The sequence below is a fragment of the Anser brachyrhynchus genome, assembly GCF_964034855.1.
Source record: "Anser brachyrhynchus genome assembly, chromosome: 27".
NCBI lineage: Eukaryota > Metazoa > Chordata > Aves > Anseriformes > Anatidae > Anser > Anser brachyrhynchus.
Window position 1 is genome coordinate 1,793,390 of NC_137720.1, and position 17,447 is coordinate 1,810,836.

At 56.0% G+C, this 17,447-nt stretch overlaps 1 protein-coding gene across 4 annotated transcripts in view; it reads left to right on the top strand.

Annotated features, from left to right (window-relative positions):
- Positions 1-17,447, top strand: part of PLXNA2 (plexin A2) — a 204,807-nt gene that overhangs the window by 41,989 nt on the left and 145,371 nt on the right. Inside the window, exon 1 of one of the 4 annotated variants that reach the window (XM_080569479.1) lies at positions 1,674-1,986. The exons of 1 other annotated variant lie outside the window; for it this stretch is intronic. The gene's annotated coding sequence lies outside the window, so the exon portion shown is untranslated. Of the gene's footprint in view, positions 1-1,673; positions 1,987-2,032; positions 2,945-7,417; positions 7,552-17,447 lie in introns of those variants that run through there. 2 more of the 4 variants (XM_080569481.1, XM_080569480.1) reach the window with 2 other exon arrangements.

The window sequence follows — 17,447 nt, forward strand, 5'->3', positions numbered from 1 at the left end:
GCTGTGCGGCAGCACGCAAAGGCTGTTGAGCCCTGTGCATGGGTCAAACAGCAAAACTAACTGCAGCTGGGGCTTCTCCCCTGAAAGTACTCCTGCGGGCAAGGGGGGACGAAGCTCTTCCATCGGACTCACCCCTTGCCTTCTCTCTGTTCCTCTGCACCTGGATGTGGAGCACACACACACGTTTTCTCCTCTGCCTCCTTGTCCCTCCAATGCCAGGTGCCAGCAGAGGGCAGCCGGTGGGCCACACTGCACAACCCGGGGGGTTTGGGGCAGCCCCTGGGGGAGTTCATGGAGTGGGACCCCTGGTGGGCCCCGGCTGGGCAGCGGGGGGACAGGGCCCTGTGCACAGCAGCACTCATGGGAGGATGTAGTGGGGCCACATAAATAAATTGTGAAAGGAATTCTGGATGACAAGAAATGCAAACCAGCACTCCATCGTGCCTTTGATTCCCTCCATCAGTTGCCATCCTAAAACTTGCTCCCATGCCACCTTGCTCGGACAGGCTAAGCTGGAACACAAAGCTCGTGGGGGCTCAGAGCAGCGTGGCCGTGCTGTCTTGCCGCAGGCTCCGAGCCTGGGTTGCCGCCCGAGCCTGCGCTGTGCCGTGCAGACCTCACAGCTTGCTTGGGGCGAGCTTGGCTCCCAAACCCGGAGCTGCCCTGCAGCGCGTGGATGTGTTCCCGAGGCCCTGCAGGCCGGGAGGAGTGACCGGTGTGGCTCAGAAGGGGCTGAACAAGGGGGCTGCGGGTTCCCTACAGCTTCCAGGCATTTCTGAAGCACTTGTGCTAGGCCTGCAGGAGAAGCCAGGCGGTGGCTGTACAGTGAGCCACTGGATCCCACGGAGTGATCCCCACGTTTGGGAGCTGTGGGTGCTTGCAGAGCTCCCATTCCCAGCCAGCTGCAGCAGCTGTGGCTGGTCTCTGCCCACTTCTGGCAGGCCAGAGGTGACACGGCTGGTGGCTTCAGGGACCTGCAGGGCGTCCACAGCTCTTGCTCTGCTAGAGCTACGTGGCCTCGGTGGCAAACTGAGTTGTCAGTGTAAGCCCATTTCCCAGATGGGGAAACTGAGGAACAGAGCACTCGGGTGCCCTTCATCCTGCCCAAAAGGCAACAAAGGGCGTACCAGGGGGTCAGGGCAGCCCCCAGCCCCCCTCCCCGAGCTGGTGGGGGGCTGTCAGCCAAGAAGGGCACAGCCGAGGGGGCAGGCGGGCAGCCTTCAGGAGGCGGCAGCCCCTAATTCCCCCTCCCGCTTGACCCCCACCCAGGTGCGGTGCTGCCCGGGGAGGCGCAGCCCCCCTCAGCCCCCCGGGGGTCGGGCAGCCTCCGGAGCTGCCCGTTCCCGAGCTGGCTTTAGGGCTTTGTTCCAGCAGCAGCGGGGCCGTTTCCCCAGCAGCTCGCTCGGCTCGCCGGGGGCACGGGGACGGCTTTGGCGAGCGGGGGGGGGGGGGGGGGGGCGGGACGGCGGCGCGCAGGTGAGCCGGGGGCAGCGTTCTCCTGCTCCTCCTGGACTTGGGGGGGGGACGGAGGGGGCGAGCCCCGCTGCTCGGCGCCGAGGCGGAGGAAGGGTTAAGGCGGGGAGCGGGGGCGGCGCGGGGGCGGCGGCGGCGGGCGGGGAGCGCCGGGGCTCGGCGGCGGGGAGCGGAGCGGAGCGGGGGGCTCGGAGCGGGGCTGCGGGGGGGGGGCTCGGAGCACGCCCGGGCTGGGCGGCGGGCGGATGCTGGGGAGGGCGGCCGGGAGCCGGCGCTCGCCGCCGCCGCCGCACTCGGGCAGAGGCTGCGGAGGCTCCGGAGGCTGCCGAGGCACCGGAGGCTGAGCCCAGCCGCGCCGCACCCGGGCAGGCTGCGGGGCTGAAGGCGGACGAGCAGCGGCGGCGGGCGCCCGGCCCTGGATTTGCACGGTGGCGGGGGCCGGGGCCGTGCGGCTCAGCCCGCCGTGAGCCGGGGAGCCCCAGGAGGAGGGCGGCAGCGGAGCCGCGAGGTCTGGTGAGTGGCCGAGGCTGGCGAGGGGCTCCTGCCCCGCGGGCACCCCAGGGTGCGGGGCTCCCCGCGGGCACCCCGGGGTGCGGCTGCCCCGGGAGGGTGCGGGGGGAGGCTGGGGCTCGCCGCCCCCGGGCGCTGCGGGGTGCGCTGCTCGGTGGCAGGAGCCGTGCCGAGCCGTGCTGAGCCGTGCCGAGCCCTGCTTAGCCCAGCCGAGCCGTGCCGAGCCCAGCGCCCCCGCGGAACCAGCGCGGCCGGCAGCGGCTGGGGCCGGGAGCAGCAGCCCCAGGTGCTGCCCAGCGGCGGCCGCGGGGGATGCAGAAATCCCGGGGAGCTCCCCCGGGCACCTTGCCTCCCTCCTCCCTCCCGGTCCGTTCTCCGCACGCGGCAGCGCTGCGGGTCCCCCCGGCATCCCGGCGGCACTTGTTAGCGCTCGGCCGTGCTCCGGAGCAGGCAGCACCGGGACGAACTGCTTCCCGGCACAGCTCCTGCTGGCGAGGAAGGGTTCTTGGAAAGCACCTCCTGAATCTGGGGAGAAAAATCCCTTTCAGAACTTTCCCAAATCCTTGCGAGACCTTTATTGAGAGGCAATGAGGGAAGGGAAGACGAGCGCGTTCAGGCTCCCTTCAGGGAGATCCTGACTTGTGCGCGGTGGTCCACGTCTTCTCCAGCCCCGGAGCTGTGTGCTCGCAGCAGAGGCTGCCCTGCGAGGGCTCGAGGTGCCTCTGTCCTCTCGTCTCCTGACCTCCCTTTAACCTGGCCTGGCCAGGCCGTACAGGCTTTGTTCCCATTCACGCACGTTCCTGGAGGTGAAGTGAATGATGTTCAGTTAATCTGCGTTCAAAGGGGTATCAGAAAGTCAATAGCCTGATACTAAGTGGCGAGAATAGTAAGTGGTGGAGGGGAAAAAAACCCAGCAGACCCTGTACATCTGTGACCTGCAGTTCAAGATACTGGCTTGGAGGTGAGAAAATGTGAAGTTTGCAGAGCACCACGGTACAAAAACCTGCTGCTGATCGGGTTTCCTTGCTATTTGCTGAGCACTTGATACTTCGCTGGTGGCTTGAATGTGCTTAATAGATCTCAGCTGGCTTCGGGGAGCTGGTCTTGGCTGTCCTTCTCTGCATGGCCTCATTGATAACGGTGCTTCTAAAAGTTAAATCAAATGACCTACTTTACAGCTGAAAGATGGATGCCTCAGAAGGAATCTGTGCTATCTTCAGAGCAGATGTTTAGCTTTTTTCCTTTAACACAGAGGTGTTAGATCCTTGAAAAAGTGATTTTTTTTTCTTTATTGCTGTCCTTTTGCCATTTGTTGTCACTCTGAGGACCTCAAAGCTTAAATGTGGTTTTGGGGTGGTGCAGGGAACCAGATAAAATAGCTTTGACTTAAGAAACTTGGCGCCAGCAATGGGTAATGTGGATGTATAACTGTTGTGAAATGGCTTATATAGGGAACCAGTCATCTTTCTCAACCATCTCCACAGAGCTTGTTGCAAGGAGACTAGCACAATTCACTTTTCATTGTTTTTATAGTGTTATTTGATGTAATTAATTGTGAGGCTCCCCCCCGGCTGGTAACAAGTTTGTGTGGTAGAAACAGGTAACAGATGCTGCACGGAACGTGCACACAATCCACCGATATGATAGAAACAGCTTTTCCTGGTGCTCTTATCACTCTGTCTTGCTCTTCGTGTTAACCCTGAGCTCCCCTGCGCCTCTCACGGAAGGGAGTTTCGGTTTTGATGCAAAAGTGAAAATGCAGACCCAGGCTGGATGTGGGAGTCTAGAGAGGGGGAAAAAAAAAAAAAAAAGGTGACTGCTACTGCCTTGTGCTCTTTAACTCTCTTCAGCAAATTGCATTAGTATGTGACAAATTGGCTTGCAAAACAGCTAAATGGAAATGGCATTTGGAGCCGTTTGCTGTGCAGACCCTGTGGCATCTCAGGGAAAGGTGTGATTTGCAGTATCTTCCTGAGATCCCCGGTTAACCGCCACTCCGAGGCTTTCCAGAACTTACTTCGGGAACTCCTGTTGCAGCTAAACGTTGGAGTCAGGAGTGTGTCTTGGAGTAATCGCCCAAAAGCTGGGGCAGAGGTGGGTGCAGCCTGCCTCTTGCAGTAGGCAGCTTATACGAAGAACTGAACTAGGAAAGAAAGCAAAAGCTAACACCGAGAAACTGCGTGGGGTACGGGGGAGGAGGGCTGAAGGAGGAAAGCTGTTCTTCTTTTTGGGTGCCAGTGTGCGGCTCTCCTGTAGGAGCTGGCTTCTGCCTCAGCAGCACCTTTGTTGAGCCAGGATTTTCAGCGGCTCTCAGAGGAGCGAGCTGAGCTGTAACTGCAACAGGAAAACGTACACCTGCTTCTCCTCCCGCTTCTCTGCGCGCATACACGTCTGCCTGAACGTGGCAGTGATCAAGCTGTTTTAATTGGCCCCTCTGCAGCTTTGCACAATAAATATGTAATGGGGGAGAGTGCCCCCCTCTTCCGCCTGGTGTCAAGGCTGTCATTTTTGATGGGGAAGCGTGCGCTCTGCTTGCCTCGTCCCTGCGTGCTCGGCACCGTGCGCTCCCACTCCAGCCTGGTTCTTGGTGTGTGCAAACTGTCCTCCCCCGCCGGGGTTTGGCATCCTTAAAAAGAAAAAAAAGAAGATGAACCTGAGTGCGCAGTGCTCCTGAGACGAGCCCCTTCACATTTCTAAACACTCTTGATTATTCAGCTAATCTTTATTTCATGGGCCTGTTACGAGAAACACAAACGGGGGAGAAAGTGGAAGGCGGTGACACATTTAAAATACACAAGAAAAGCGCTGGCAGGAATATAATTGTTCTTATTCCAGCGATTTGAAATATTTATGGGCCCGAGTCATGGCGAGATTCTCACCCCCACAACTTTCTGAAGCTTTTTTCCCCCCCCAGTAAGAGAACAACGGGGGGCCCTGTCCCCCAGCTGTCCCCAGGGCAGCGGCACGCAGCTGTCCGTGCGCGCAGCGTCCGTCTGTCCGTCCCCGCGGAAGGGAGGCGCGCAGTCCTCTAGCCAGGCTGCCCGGCTCGTGGAGCGTTGTGTTGCGGTCTGCTAACTTGAAATAATTCCGAAGCGTCCCTTTGGCCAGCAGTGAAAAGCCCCCTCTGAGGTGTTTTGTAGGAGCCCGCTGCTCCCCTGGGGCACTCCGCTGTTAATTCATTAGATCTGAGGTTTTCTTCCCCTCTTCTCCCCCTCTTTTTCTCTTCTTTTTCTCCTCTCTCTCCCTGGCAATTCAAACAGTGATGAATGGACAAAAATCCCTCAAGGGAAACATTTTTTCACTTAGTTACAAAGATTTCATGGCTAATTAGAGTAAATGTGGTTTTTAGAGTGTTAATCTCTTAACCAGCTTGGCTAGGAGGCCACCGCCACACCAAAAGAGGGGAGGGCAGGGGGAACCCGGGGTGTGTGGGGGGAAGGTGCTGCCAAGTCCTGAGCCACAAACACCCCGGCTGGATCCGATGCATCCTTATGACCGTCACTGAAGGCGGCCTGTGCGCGGCCTCCCTGTGCCGCCGAGAGCCCCGCGGGTGCTGGCACGGGGCTGCCCCGGCGCTGCGGGGCTCGGAGCCGCTTTGGTGCGTGGAGGCCACGAGCCCTTTGTCTGCGGGAGCGGCGCAGCGAGAGCCTGGGCCCTGAAAAGAGAAGTGAACAAAAGCAGGCCGGAGGGCAGCGTGCTGTCCTTGGGCGGCAGAGGCGGCTGCCCGGGTTGGGTCGCGTTCAGATTCGTTCTCCGTGGTTAAAATCCGAGTGCTGGTGAGGGAGGGGGCTGTGAGCCTGGTCTGCCTGGGCCTGGTGCTCCCACCCTGGCTGCGGCTCCAGGCCGGGCATGGAGGGCTCTGGGAGCAGATGGCAGCGGGTGGTGGGCTTGAAATACCACCTCGTCCCACTAGAGGGGATCCTCTGGATCAGGCTGGCAGAGCCAGACCGGAGCCTCCCTGCAAAAATAAACGCAGAAGGAGCTGGCGGAGCTGTGTGGAGATGTGGCCGCTGCTGCGCGTTGGCGGCTGGTCCTAGGAGGGGGGATCGCAGGAGCTGCAGGTGGCTGCGGGTCTGAGCCGTCGTTTTGCTGCACCTGGTCGCTGAAAACAGCACATGTGGGGGAGGCAGGAAGGGTTTGGTGCTCTCCAGAAATTCCTGGCTGAGGCAGGCTGGCTCTTCCTGCTCCTGGTCCAGGAATGCCTGGCTCCCCGGCACGGCTCCCGGCTCCTCTGCCTGCTGTGGTCCAAGCGTAGGCGCTGGGAGCTGCTGGGGTGCAGCTGGAGCAGGAGGTCACCAAGAAAGCACACAAAGGCTTACCAAACACACAGGTGCAACATATATCAGTGATGCACCTAATCTGTGTGCTCTCTGCTGGGTTTTGAGTCCAAATTGGGATCCACCTGTGTATTTTGGAGGGCCTGAGAGATGCTGTCGGCCTGATGCTGGCTCCTGGCAGCCTGGCTGCTGTGGCAGGGGGCAGGCAGGGACGGGGTGCTGGGAAAGAGGTGCCCTCCCTTCTGCTGTCTGATAGATCCCATCTCATGTTTCTCGCTGTAATCATTGCTTCTGTTTGGGTGAAATCGAACTGGGAGGTGCTGATGGGGTGAACGAAAGCGAGATAAATGTATCATATTATGAAAGTTTAATCCTGCTTTGCCTGGGCTAAAATTACATTCAGAGCGGGAGATAAAAGGCATCAGAATCGCATTATGTAAAAAAAAATCTAGATCATCTTAAAAGGCAGGGTGATAGCCTGGGAGAGCCCCGCGAGCTGGGCCCGTGCTGTGCCACAGCAGCGGGGACAAGACCGGCTGCTCCCTGCCCCGGCACCGATCCTGCCCCGCTCTGAGATGCTGGCGTGGTGTCTGGCCGTGTTAACAGCGCTCTGTGTGCAGGCACGCTCGGAACCATCTCGCCGCTTGGCAGAGGGGATGGTTCTTCTAAGGAACCGAGGTCTGCTGGGGAAATTTTGCCTCCCAGCTCATGCGTTTCTATTGCAGTTCCCTGCGCCGTGTGCCTGATCTCCCGTGGGTTCCTTAAAGCTGCTGGTGGTGCGATGGGCTCCGGGCTGACATCCTAAAGCACAGGGGACCTGGAGGGGGTCTCTGCCTCCCTGACAAACCCCTTGGCTCCCCTGTGGCAAGGACACAAGTGACAGGGATGCTGAGCCGCCCGGAGCCGTACCTGCCATGTGCAGTTTCAGGGGGGTCCAGGGGTCTGGTGGAGCCTCCTGCCCTGGCTGTCCGGGGCTGCTGCGTGCTGTTCTCAGTGCAACGGTGGCTTCCCAGGCTGGAATGTCCCTTGCAGCCCTTTTCCTGCTCCGACACGATTTCCCCGCTTCATAAAAGTGAAAGGTGATGTCTGAGTAAATATTACACTGACCTCTCACCTCTCCGCCTCCTGCTGCCGCTGTTCCTCTCCTCGCTGTTCCTCTCCTCATTAACAGAGCTGGGGGCTGAGCTGGGGCTGCGCAGCCGGGGAGGGGGCTCAGCACCAAGGCAGGAGCTGGTGAGGAAGGGCAGCCTCCTTCCTGGCTGCCACCGAGCCCAAGCCTCCTCTGAGTGCGGTAAGTGGCGTTGGATCTGCTTTTGCCTGGGCTCTGGGGAAGCTGTTCTGGGAAGCGCGGGCTCTCCGGGTCGGTGTGAGCGCCACGTAACGCCATGCCCACGCTGCCAGCCAGGCTGCGGCCACCGGTGCTGCTCGGGAGCAAGGGGAGCTGCTGCTTTGTGCAGTGTCTGTGCTAGCAGAAGCCTCTGTGGAAACAGTTATAGCTGCAAAATCCGGTATTAGCAGGAGGATGTCCAGAGGAGCCGGCACAGGCACCCAGCCTCTGCCTCCCGCAGTGCCCTGGGTGCTGGGTGCTCCCCTGGGCTGCCCAAGACATGGGAGAACCTCTTGGGCTGCAGGGCAAAGCTTGCTCTGGTGCAGATGAACTCAGTATCTCTTTGCTATCTAGCAGTCCAGTGATGCTTGGAACGGGGCGTTACAGTCCGTGCAGAGACTGTTCCCTGTGCATTATCAGGAAGGTTAAAGGAAACGGCTTATTTTGCTTTCAGCTCCTGGCTGGCTGTTAACAGCATTAGAAAAACAGTAATTTTAACTCACTCAGCAGCAGTGACAGGGGGTCGGCTTCCAGCACCCTGTGCCGTGTCTCAGATGCTGAGCAGCAGTGGGGAAAACAGGAAAGCTCTCGGGCAACGCTTGGCTCCGGGCGCGCGGGCTGGGCAGGAAGCGGAGCCACCGCGGTGCGCGCGGGACCTCCGTCGGCCGCTGGCTCAGCGTGGGACAGGCGCCTCGTGGCATTTCCAGGCTCGGCGAGCTGGGAACAAATGCCTCCTGGAGAGATTTATGAGTGGCTTTTCCTCTGTAGCAGTTCTGTGTCCTCGATGAAAGAAAGCTGGGAGCAATGCCTCGTGTGCGGCGCAGGGCGCTCGAGGTTGGGAGGGAAGTTGTGGCTCAGCATCGCCCCGTGGCACTTGGAGGCTGGCAAGGGAAGAGCAGAAGCCTGGCAGCACGTGGAGGTGTGTGGGGGGTTTCCTCCGTGCTCACGTTTAACACTGCTTTGCGCTGTTCACCTTGAAATAAGCTTCCAAAAAGCGCCTTTCAGCCCCAGCATTTTGAGATGACAGAATTCAAAACCTGTTTTAAGTATTATTTGCTTCCTGATCGCTGCGCTTTCAGACTTTGCCTTGTCAAGGCTCTTTTCATAACCCCAAAGAGGCCGTAGTCTGCTAGCAGTGGGAAGCTGGGATTCTCCAGCCTCTGGGAATTGGCTGTCAGAAAAGCAAGTGCTGTAATGAAGGTGTGCACGTCAGTAGCAGCGTTAAAACTTCCCCAGTCATGTTACTGAAAAGTGCAATTTCCCACTTCGAGAATATTACAGAACAGCAGCGAGCGCCACAGACCGCAGCGTGCCGGTGGCTCGCCTAGGTAGCCAAATATGAGGAGTTCGTGTGCAGCCAGTTCATGTTAAGATCTTTGTTCCCTGTGGCTGGGGAGATTTATTGATGTCAGAGCAGGAAAATGGTAAGTTGGCTGCTTAACAGGGATGTTACAGTTCAACTCCATAAAACATGCAGGCTGTCTCCTTTACTCATTCATTTGCCAAGTACCCAAAAAGTCGCAGTGACAGGAGCAGAGGATGGAGCAGTGCCCTCATGATCGTATTTCCTGTCTTTGCTGGTTTATGTCACAGCCTGCAATGTTATTTCATTTAAAAAAAAAAAAAAAAAAGAAACCCTGTGAATTTCCTCTTCATTTTTAATGCAATTGCGATGAGGTGGGGCAGGGAAGGAAAAGGGAACACTGTCATAGGTTTCCTAACTGGCTAAATTATTCCTGTCCTAAGGATTTGCCATCTCACAGGCGTTACGTCAGGTCTTACCTATTGCTAAGTACTGTGTGTGATTCGGGGACGTCTCGGCATGACTGTGCACACTCCAAGCATCTCGGCTATCTCGGGTTTTGGTGAGAAGTGACTGTATGGATGCAGTAGGCAGCCACGTTATCAAAATCCACCCAGGCACAGGGAGGCACTGCACATGGATGTCAGTGCACATGGGTGCAAACTTTACCTGTGCTGCTGCAGCCCCCCGAGCATTAATTCTGCTGCCTTTGTTTTATTAACCGCTGGTGCTGAGGGTAGGGCACAGGTAGGAACGGAGGTGCCCAAATACCTTCCTCAGTTCAGCCCTCAGCTCTGGGAGCTGTAGGTCAGCAGGAAAGGCAAAGCTGCTTGTCGAGGCTAGGAGGAGAGCAGCTTTTTAATAATTTTTTTTGGTGGTGGTGGTGTTTTTTTGTTATTCTGAGCCACCAGCTTGTATATTAACTGTTCTCCAAAGCTGCTGCTTACATACTTGCACTCCAGACGCCGAGAAAAGCTTGCTGCCTGTTAGCAGGGAGTGTGAGCTCCACAAAGTCCCCCTGACACGGAAAATGCTTCTGTTTGCCCTTGAACCTTCTAAAAGCTGACCTTTGGGGCCTGCCCCTCTCCTTCTGAATCAGTCCAACATTGTGGAGGTATCGCCCGCTGTTTAACAGAAGCCCCACGGGCCAGATGAAAAGATGCTTGCAGTAAATCATCCGTTTGGCTGAGGTCTGGGGCAGCAGCAAAAGTTTGGTTGCAGACTTTGTCTCCAGGCTGTTGTGAAGCTGCCTGTGCAGTCAGCAAGGAGCTCGTCGCGGTGGCAGCGCGGAGCCCTCCCTGAGCTCTCCCTGCCTCCCCTGGCAGACGAGGGGCCTTGCGGGGCAGGAATTGTGCTGAGGGCCCGTGGTGGCCACAGGTTTAGACAGTTTTTTAAAGTCTCATAGCAACCGAGGAGGACGGGCAAGCACTCGGAGTTCAGTGGAAGAAAGAGGCAGGAGCCCCTTTGCTTGTCCGCTGGTGTATAATAAGGTGCCGGGACAAGTGCTTGCGTAACTCGGCTTTTCAGGGCGTGAATTGTGTGCCAGGGGCAGGTCTGTTCGTCGGTTCCACCAGATGAATCGGCTGACTTGGAGGTGGCCACAGCTTGTCTCGGGCTGAGCTGGGGAGTGCTAGAACGAATTTTCAGAAACAAACAAAAACAGAGGCTCTTTCAAGGACTTCCAAGGGTGTTGTGTAACTTGTTTAAAAAAATTAACTTTGCCCAGAGCACTGGGTCACTTGGAGGCTTAACCTCAGGAGGGAGAATTTGGGCGGGATCGGGCTGCTCTGCAGCCAGAGGTTTCGCTTCTGAGTGTGGATCCAGCAATGTGGTTTTTAACCATTCGTTTCCTTGCAGACCTGTACGAAATTTCCATCGTAAGCACCACACGTTGCCGTATTATCTGCACTAGCCATCTTGTTTCTGAAGAGGATATAATATTAATTTCCTTGTCACTTAGTTTTTCCCCATGTATTTGGGCTCATTTGATTAATAGTGTTATAAATCTTCCTGCAAGTCAGTTGGGTTTTGTTTCTGGCCTCCAAAAAGACGATGGAGGCAGCACTGATTGCTCCTGGAAAATGCACCAATTTTCCCTCAGAGCTGCATGGAAATTCAGCTTCAAGTACAGAGTTGTTTTTTTTTTTTTGATAAAGCATCTCAACCTTGTTTCAGTGGAAGTTTTGCAGCTCTCAGGCCACAAAAAGCTGAAATGGCTTAGTTTTGCCTTGTTCTCGTCCCCGGTGATCCTGATGAAATTTTGACAGAACTGGTCAGTGGATCTGGAAGACCAGTTTGTGGTTGTAAAGGAGATGCATGTAAACTGGTCCAGCTGAAAGCGTTCCTACAACCTGTGCCGGTTCTCACACATTGCTTTGCTCCCCCTGTATTTCGTGGCACCAACTCCTTTGTGGCTGCAGCCTGCCAAAAGACCCGTCAAGTCCCACGTCCAATTCACCATCCTCGATCCTCCATGGGCTGAATGGGGTTGAGGAAATTTCGTTATCGGTTCTTAGCCCCCAGCCCCTGGGTGATGCTCAGGGAGCGTGCGTGGGGGCTGCCCTGGCAGGTGGGACAGGGACGGGGCCAGACTTCCCCGCGATGGATCCGAGGGTGTGCTAGGAGCTCTCACAGCAGGCAGGCTTGCTGCATTCCTGTGAAATATGGCCTTACAAGTCCTTGAAGGATTTATTGTTTTCCGGCCACTGCTGGATCTGGTCCGATAGTCTGGATATAGGAAGGAAATGACTCAGTTGCTCTACAGACAAGTGCAGCTTTGAAATTCAAAGAGGCAGGAGACAGCTGAGCGGCTCCAGCTCAGCCCCATCGGGAGCGGGGTCCCTGTGGGTCACTCGGTGCCGGCCCCGCGGGCGTGCAGGCGGACGGGGCAAAGGTGGGAGGAGGAGGAGGCTCTGCCCAGCAGTGGTCGCGCTGATAACTGGTCGAGGCACAAAACCCTCCACACGAGGACAGCAGGGAGAGCAGGTGAAGGCTGGGAGGAGGACGGGGGCTGCTGGCCCCCCCCGCCGCAGCAGCAGAGCAGCTGCAGCACCCCACGCCTGCCCGGCCATCGCGAATTGATTGCTGCACTGGGGGCACAGCCAGGGGGTTGCAGGCAGGGTGACGGCTCTCAGGCTCACCGAAGGTTGCTTTCTGCCCACAGCGGGGTGGAGAGGCACAGGGATCCACGCTCTCCCCCAGCTCTGCCGCTCCTCCCGGTCTCCTTCCCTCTCCCCTGCGTGGTCCGGAGCTGGGCGCTGGTCCCTGGTGTTTGTGGCCTGGTCTGAAGCCATGCAGGGATTTGCTACAGCAAGTGGAGAGAAATAGTAATAATTTCATGGAACAAGTGCAGGCATTTGGGGCCTCTTACCCATCAAGGTGTGCAGCCCCTGTGCTGGAACTTGTGGCTGATGTCAGATGTGGACCGAAGCAGATGCTTTTTCTGTCCTGTTATCGGCTTGCTTGGAGAGAGAGAAGTTTAGAAATGACAGAAAGATCCTTAACAAAGAAACAAGAGTTAGCGTTAAAAATAAAGAAACAAGACAGCTTGTTTCATCTAGACAGAAGGGTTATTAAACAGGCTTGAATTAATCAGTGATCTGCCAGAGCTGTGAAATGAAAAGCAGGGCAGAGGAGCACGGAGCAGACGAGTGGGAAGCAGCCACGTTCTCAGGTGCACTTTGACATCCAGACTCTGTAGGAGAGGGGCCAGAGCTGATGGTGGGATGGAGCTGAGGCAGCTTCAGGCTTTGGGCTCCTTGGCTGGAGGGAGCCTGGGGCGGGGGACATCAGGCTGGCGGTGCTGAGCGCCCCACGGGCACCCATGCATGGGACCTGCTGGTGACCAGCCTGCGTCCCGCGGTGGTGTGCTCCGTGGTGGTCGCTGCCCGTTGTGTTCAGTAGCACCTGGGGAGGAAGCGAGATGCCTGAATCCTGGGAAATGTGAAGCATTTTAAGCACGCTTTCAAAAATGCATCAAGCACCCCAGTGATGCACTTAAAAGGGTAGGCAGGCAGGGGCTTTGAGAGGTAAAGTCACTTCCCTAATGTCATTGATAAAGCTGGTGTTGATTGCAGTTCATAGCAGGTACTTCCACTGAGACAGGCCTGACGAGGGCTGGTTAATGGTCCCTGAAGGGTTCTTCGGTGCTGTGCAGCTCTCTCCTGCATCAACCTGTCTGCTTCAGTTTGGTCCTTAACTTAAGGGCTTTTGCAGTTACGTTCTGCCTTTCCAAATCCGTGTGATCCCACAGGGTGGTATCTGGATGATGATTTCTGCCAGTTCTGCAGTGGGAATGCTGGCATTTTGGCTGGCAGCTGCAATTTGGAGTACAGCAGCGAGCCCTCCGTGCCCCTCGGCTCTGGTCACGGTAGTCACACACCAACTGAGCCAGTCCATCCGTGTCCCTCCACGCCGCATCCCTGCGGATCCTGCCCAAGGTGGTGCTGCCTGATGTCTGGCTGCTGACCCTCCTGGTGGGGTAAGGGAGGGCACAGTGACGGGTAGCATGTGGCCTGCGGTTGTGTAGGTTCCACGTGGTGCTTATTGCTCATAATCTGAAAAGATGAGCCCGTTCCGGAGTGGCACTGAGTATCGTAACCAGTAAACACCCCTCCAATGGGGAAACGTGCCTGAATGTGCACGCAGGCAGTTGCATGCTCTTAATAATTTCAGAGCTGCTGGCTGAGTGAAATCTATAGCTGCACAGTTGGGGATTCCGCATCTTAGAACCTAATTTTAACAAATGTACAATTTCCTGGTTTACTTAGGTAACAGCACTGTGGCTACTGTGTAAATACATCTGGCTGCCGTGGGGAGTATTGGGGATAACGAACACCACTCGCTGTATGGGGCTGGCACAGCCAAAGGATTTCTGTTTCAGGATTTCTGTTTAATGGAGTGGCTGGGGACCCATTTAATTTGAAGCTGGGGTTCTTCACTTGCCTGTGGTGCACTTGGAGTGAGGCCAGGAGAAGCTGCTGCTTATTTTTCCTCCTCCAGTTCGGTGGCCGCTCTGTGATCTTCCCCGGTGCTGCGCTGTAATATTCTCCTGTAATAAACTGCAGCTGGATGTCACCTGGGGAGAGTGCCGGGCTGCGGCTCAGGAGATAAAACTCCTAGCTTTGCCACAGGGACCTTTTGACTAGCCTTGGGCAAATCATTTAATCATTTAATCTGCTTGCAACTAAGGTCACCATCCGTTAAATTCTATTTTGTCGGTAATGAAGTCCTTGAATAACCAAACAATGTTCAGATGCGCCTCAGTCCAGCAGGACCCGGGTAAGAAACTAGAAAAAGCACTTGGTAAGGGATACACTGACACGGACTGCCTGGAGGAGTTGTGGGCTCTGTTTTTGGAGGTTTTTATCGACAGTTTAGAGAGAGATCTCTTGAGTGATAGTTATAGCTGCTCCTCGCAACAAGACTGGATTAGGGAGTCACAGCTTTCTGGCCACACATTTTTGATTTACTGCTATCCAAAGCCATTGACCCATTTACACGGGTTTTGGATGAAAGTGAGACTTCCCAAAACTTGAATAAACCAGCCATGAAACTTATGAAGTGTTAAATTTCCCTTCGTGTCATACTTCAAGGCAACCAGGAGAGCAGGCGTCTGTTCTGCGCTGCTCCGGTGCGCGGTGGTGTTGGCAGCCCTGGTTCTGTCCTCAGCGGCTGCACGGAGAATAAAGCCCTCTTTTCCCAGCACCTTCTCTATTGACGCAAGGTAATTTATAAGCTATTTCGCAGCAGTGTACTTGAAGCTCGATAGCTGCCAGCTGTAGTTTCTGAGATAGCAGGTGTCAAGCATCAGCGCAGCGAGAAAGAGAGGTGTCTGATTTCTGCCACCTAGGTGTCCTAGGCTGATTAAGAATTGTGCTGGTCGTCTTTTGGGGCTGGCGGGTTAAATGTCTCCAGCTGTGATGCGCAGCTGGATGTACGCCGTGCCGGGGCTGCAGCTGCAGTCCTGCTTCAGAGTTGCCGGAGGAGCCTGCGCTCCCTCAGAGACGGTGACAATTTTGTCAGCATTACGGCAACACCGCCTCGCTGTGCTGCAGGGTTCTCGAGCATCCTTGTGGTCAGAGATAGCTGTGCCCATGCTTCCTTGTCGCCGTTATCAGGGGAGAGTAGCTCTGCTCTGCTGAACAATCTCTGCTCAGAGCATTTATGAACACGGGCACAGAGAGGAGGCACGAAGCACTAAACCAGCCCCTTGCACATCCTTTACTGCAGCGGTTTATGCCTGGTAACTCCCCTTTGATTTCAGAGCATTTCCTTTGATTGAACATGAGAGCCTCTCGCAGAAAAGCTTTATCCCCAGTTTGCAAGGGAAACGGCTTGTGCTAAGAGGAACGTGCCTTGTCCAGCTCTATTCAGCAAGTCTGGGAAGAAGCCAGGAGCACCGTGAGCCCCGGTGAGGGTGCTGAGCTGCCCGCAGTGCGGTTGCAGCGCTGAGGCTTGCAGCGGTGCTCTCCTGGGTTTCTCTGTTTCTTTTCACCCCAGGCCTGTTGGGATCTGCGTGCTCAAAAGGGAGACTGGGGGAAGAGGTTGCCTATCCGGTATGCATTGTGTAAACAACATCCAAAGGCTGGACAATATGAACGCATTTTGTGCATAATTCATGCAATCGTGTTTGTTATCAGGGAAATGCCTTTTCGTGGCTGAGTTTCGCTCTTCCTCTCCTCTTCCTTGTCCCAGGACTGGAGGAAGCAATGATCACAATGCTGTGTTTTGCCCTCTTAACTTGTTCTCAGAAGTCTGGTGAGCCCGTCCAACACCCAGGGGCTGGGGAGCGGGCGGGCAGCAAAGCAAGGGTGGGGGGGCAGGAAGGTGTCTGCTGCCTGAAACCCAAGGGGCTTGGTGTGCATGTAATCCTTTGGGAATGGCTTGGTGTTTGCTGTCCCTGTGGTTCGGTAACTTCTGCTTTGCCCTCTGTCACCGAGGAACGCTGTGGATGAGGCCGGGGCTTGCAGCTTCTGTGTTGTTGGCTGCAGAAACGAGGCAGGGGGCTTGTTTTCCCACAAAATCAGATGTAAAAAGGTTTTTTCTCATCCTGAGTCAGGACGGGTTTTCAGGATGGAAGCACAGAGCCAAGCTTTGCTCTGGTGACACTTCTCACCGGACACGTGGGTGAAGCACCCGTGGGCTGGCAGCGGTGTCCCCGCCACCAACACTTGCCAGAGCTGCCGGGCACCTCGCTGGTGATTTACAGCTTGCTTTTACTGTTGGAGCAAAATCCTTCTAAAAATAAACAAAAGGTGCTGGGAGTCCTGGTCATTGTTTTATGTTAGGAAAATGTAATTACTTCACGCTGAGCAGGCTGGGGCAGGGCTCTTGGGCAAGGGCTCAGCAGCGGGGACTCCCCCGGGTGCTAAGAAGCGAGCAGGCAGGGCTGTGACCGAACCCCAGGTTTGTGTTGGGAACTTCCCAGCGCTCGCTGATGCTCAGATCAGACAGTTTGGCTCAGATCTGTTGTCTAATTAAAACACAACAAAACGCTGTTAATTATTGCGAGGTCTTTCTCCACGGCTGACAAATGTCCTGAATATCACGTCTTCGAAGGAGATGCAGTGATTTATCACTGCAACAGCTCTAATGGCCGGAAATATTTCATAGAAAGATTTCTGATCAGCTCCAGGAGGGAAGCAGAGCAGCAGTGTCCTCACTACCACAAAGTGGACAACTCTCTGCTTTTTTTCCCTCGTTTTGGATGACAGATACTGTATGGAGTCCATGTGAAGAGGAAGGATCGGGCTGGTGCAGGGGTGAGGTTGTTCCAAAGGGTTTGCTCTCGTGTTTTTAGTTTATATAGTGCAGCCTGCCCTTTCGGTGACCCTTCCTATAATTCTGGGGGGTTTCTGGCAGGCTGGTGACCTGCAGGGGAGGTCAGGGGAGCGAGCCAGCCTGCTGCCCCGCTCCTGGCCTCACGGCAATGAATCTTACAGGGCTATAAAAAGCAAAAAGGGCAGAATCCACCTCCAGCTCAGAAAATAATCACGGCCCTCTACTCCCCCCGCTGCCAGCCCTACCATTTCTCATGAGGCTCCGTTCTGTGAGACAGCTCCCCAAACCCGCCTGGCCCCGGGGGAGCACACCAAGTTTTATGGTGTGCCGGAGCCATTTGGGGGGTGCTGGCGCACCGGGCGGGTGCCGGCTCCTGTGCTCACCGCGAGGCTTGGCACCAAACGAGCCCGGGTGCGTGGCCAGGCAGGGGACAGCGAGGTGCTGCCAGGTGGCACCTGGGGACCCTCGTGGGGATGACAACGGCCGTCGGACCGCGAGCAGCTGAGACCTCGATGGGAATGGGGCAGAGGCACATGCTGGCCGGGGGCTCGTGTCTGAATTACTGCCTAGGAGAGCAGCCCTGCCCCTGAGAGAAGATAGCAGTGCCACGCAGAGAAGGCAGCTGCTGCACTGATGACATCAAAATTGTTCCTTTGATCCGTCATTTTCCACGGGAGATCCTCTCCTTTTTATTTGGCTTTAATTTCCTTTTTTTTTTTTTTCTTCCATGTGCATAAAATACAACTAATGACAAACTGTGGTGCCTGTGAGTGAC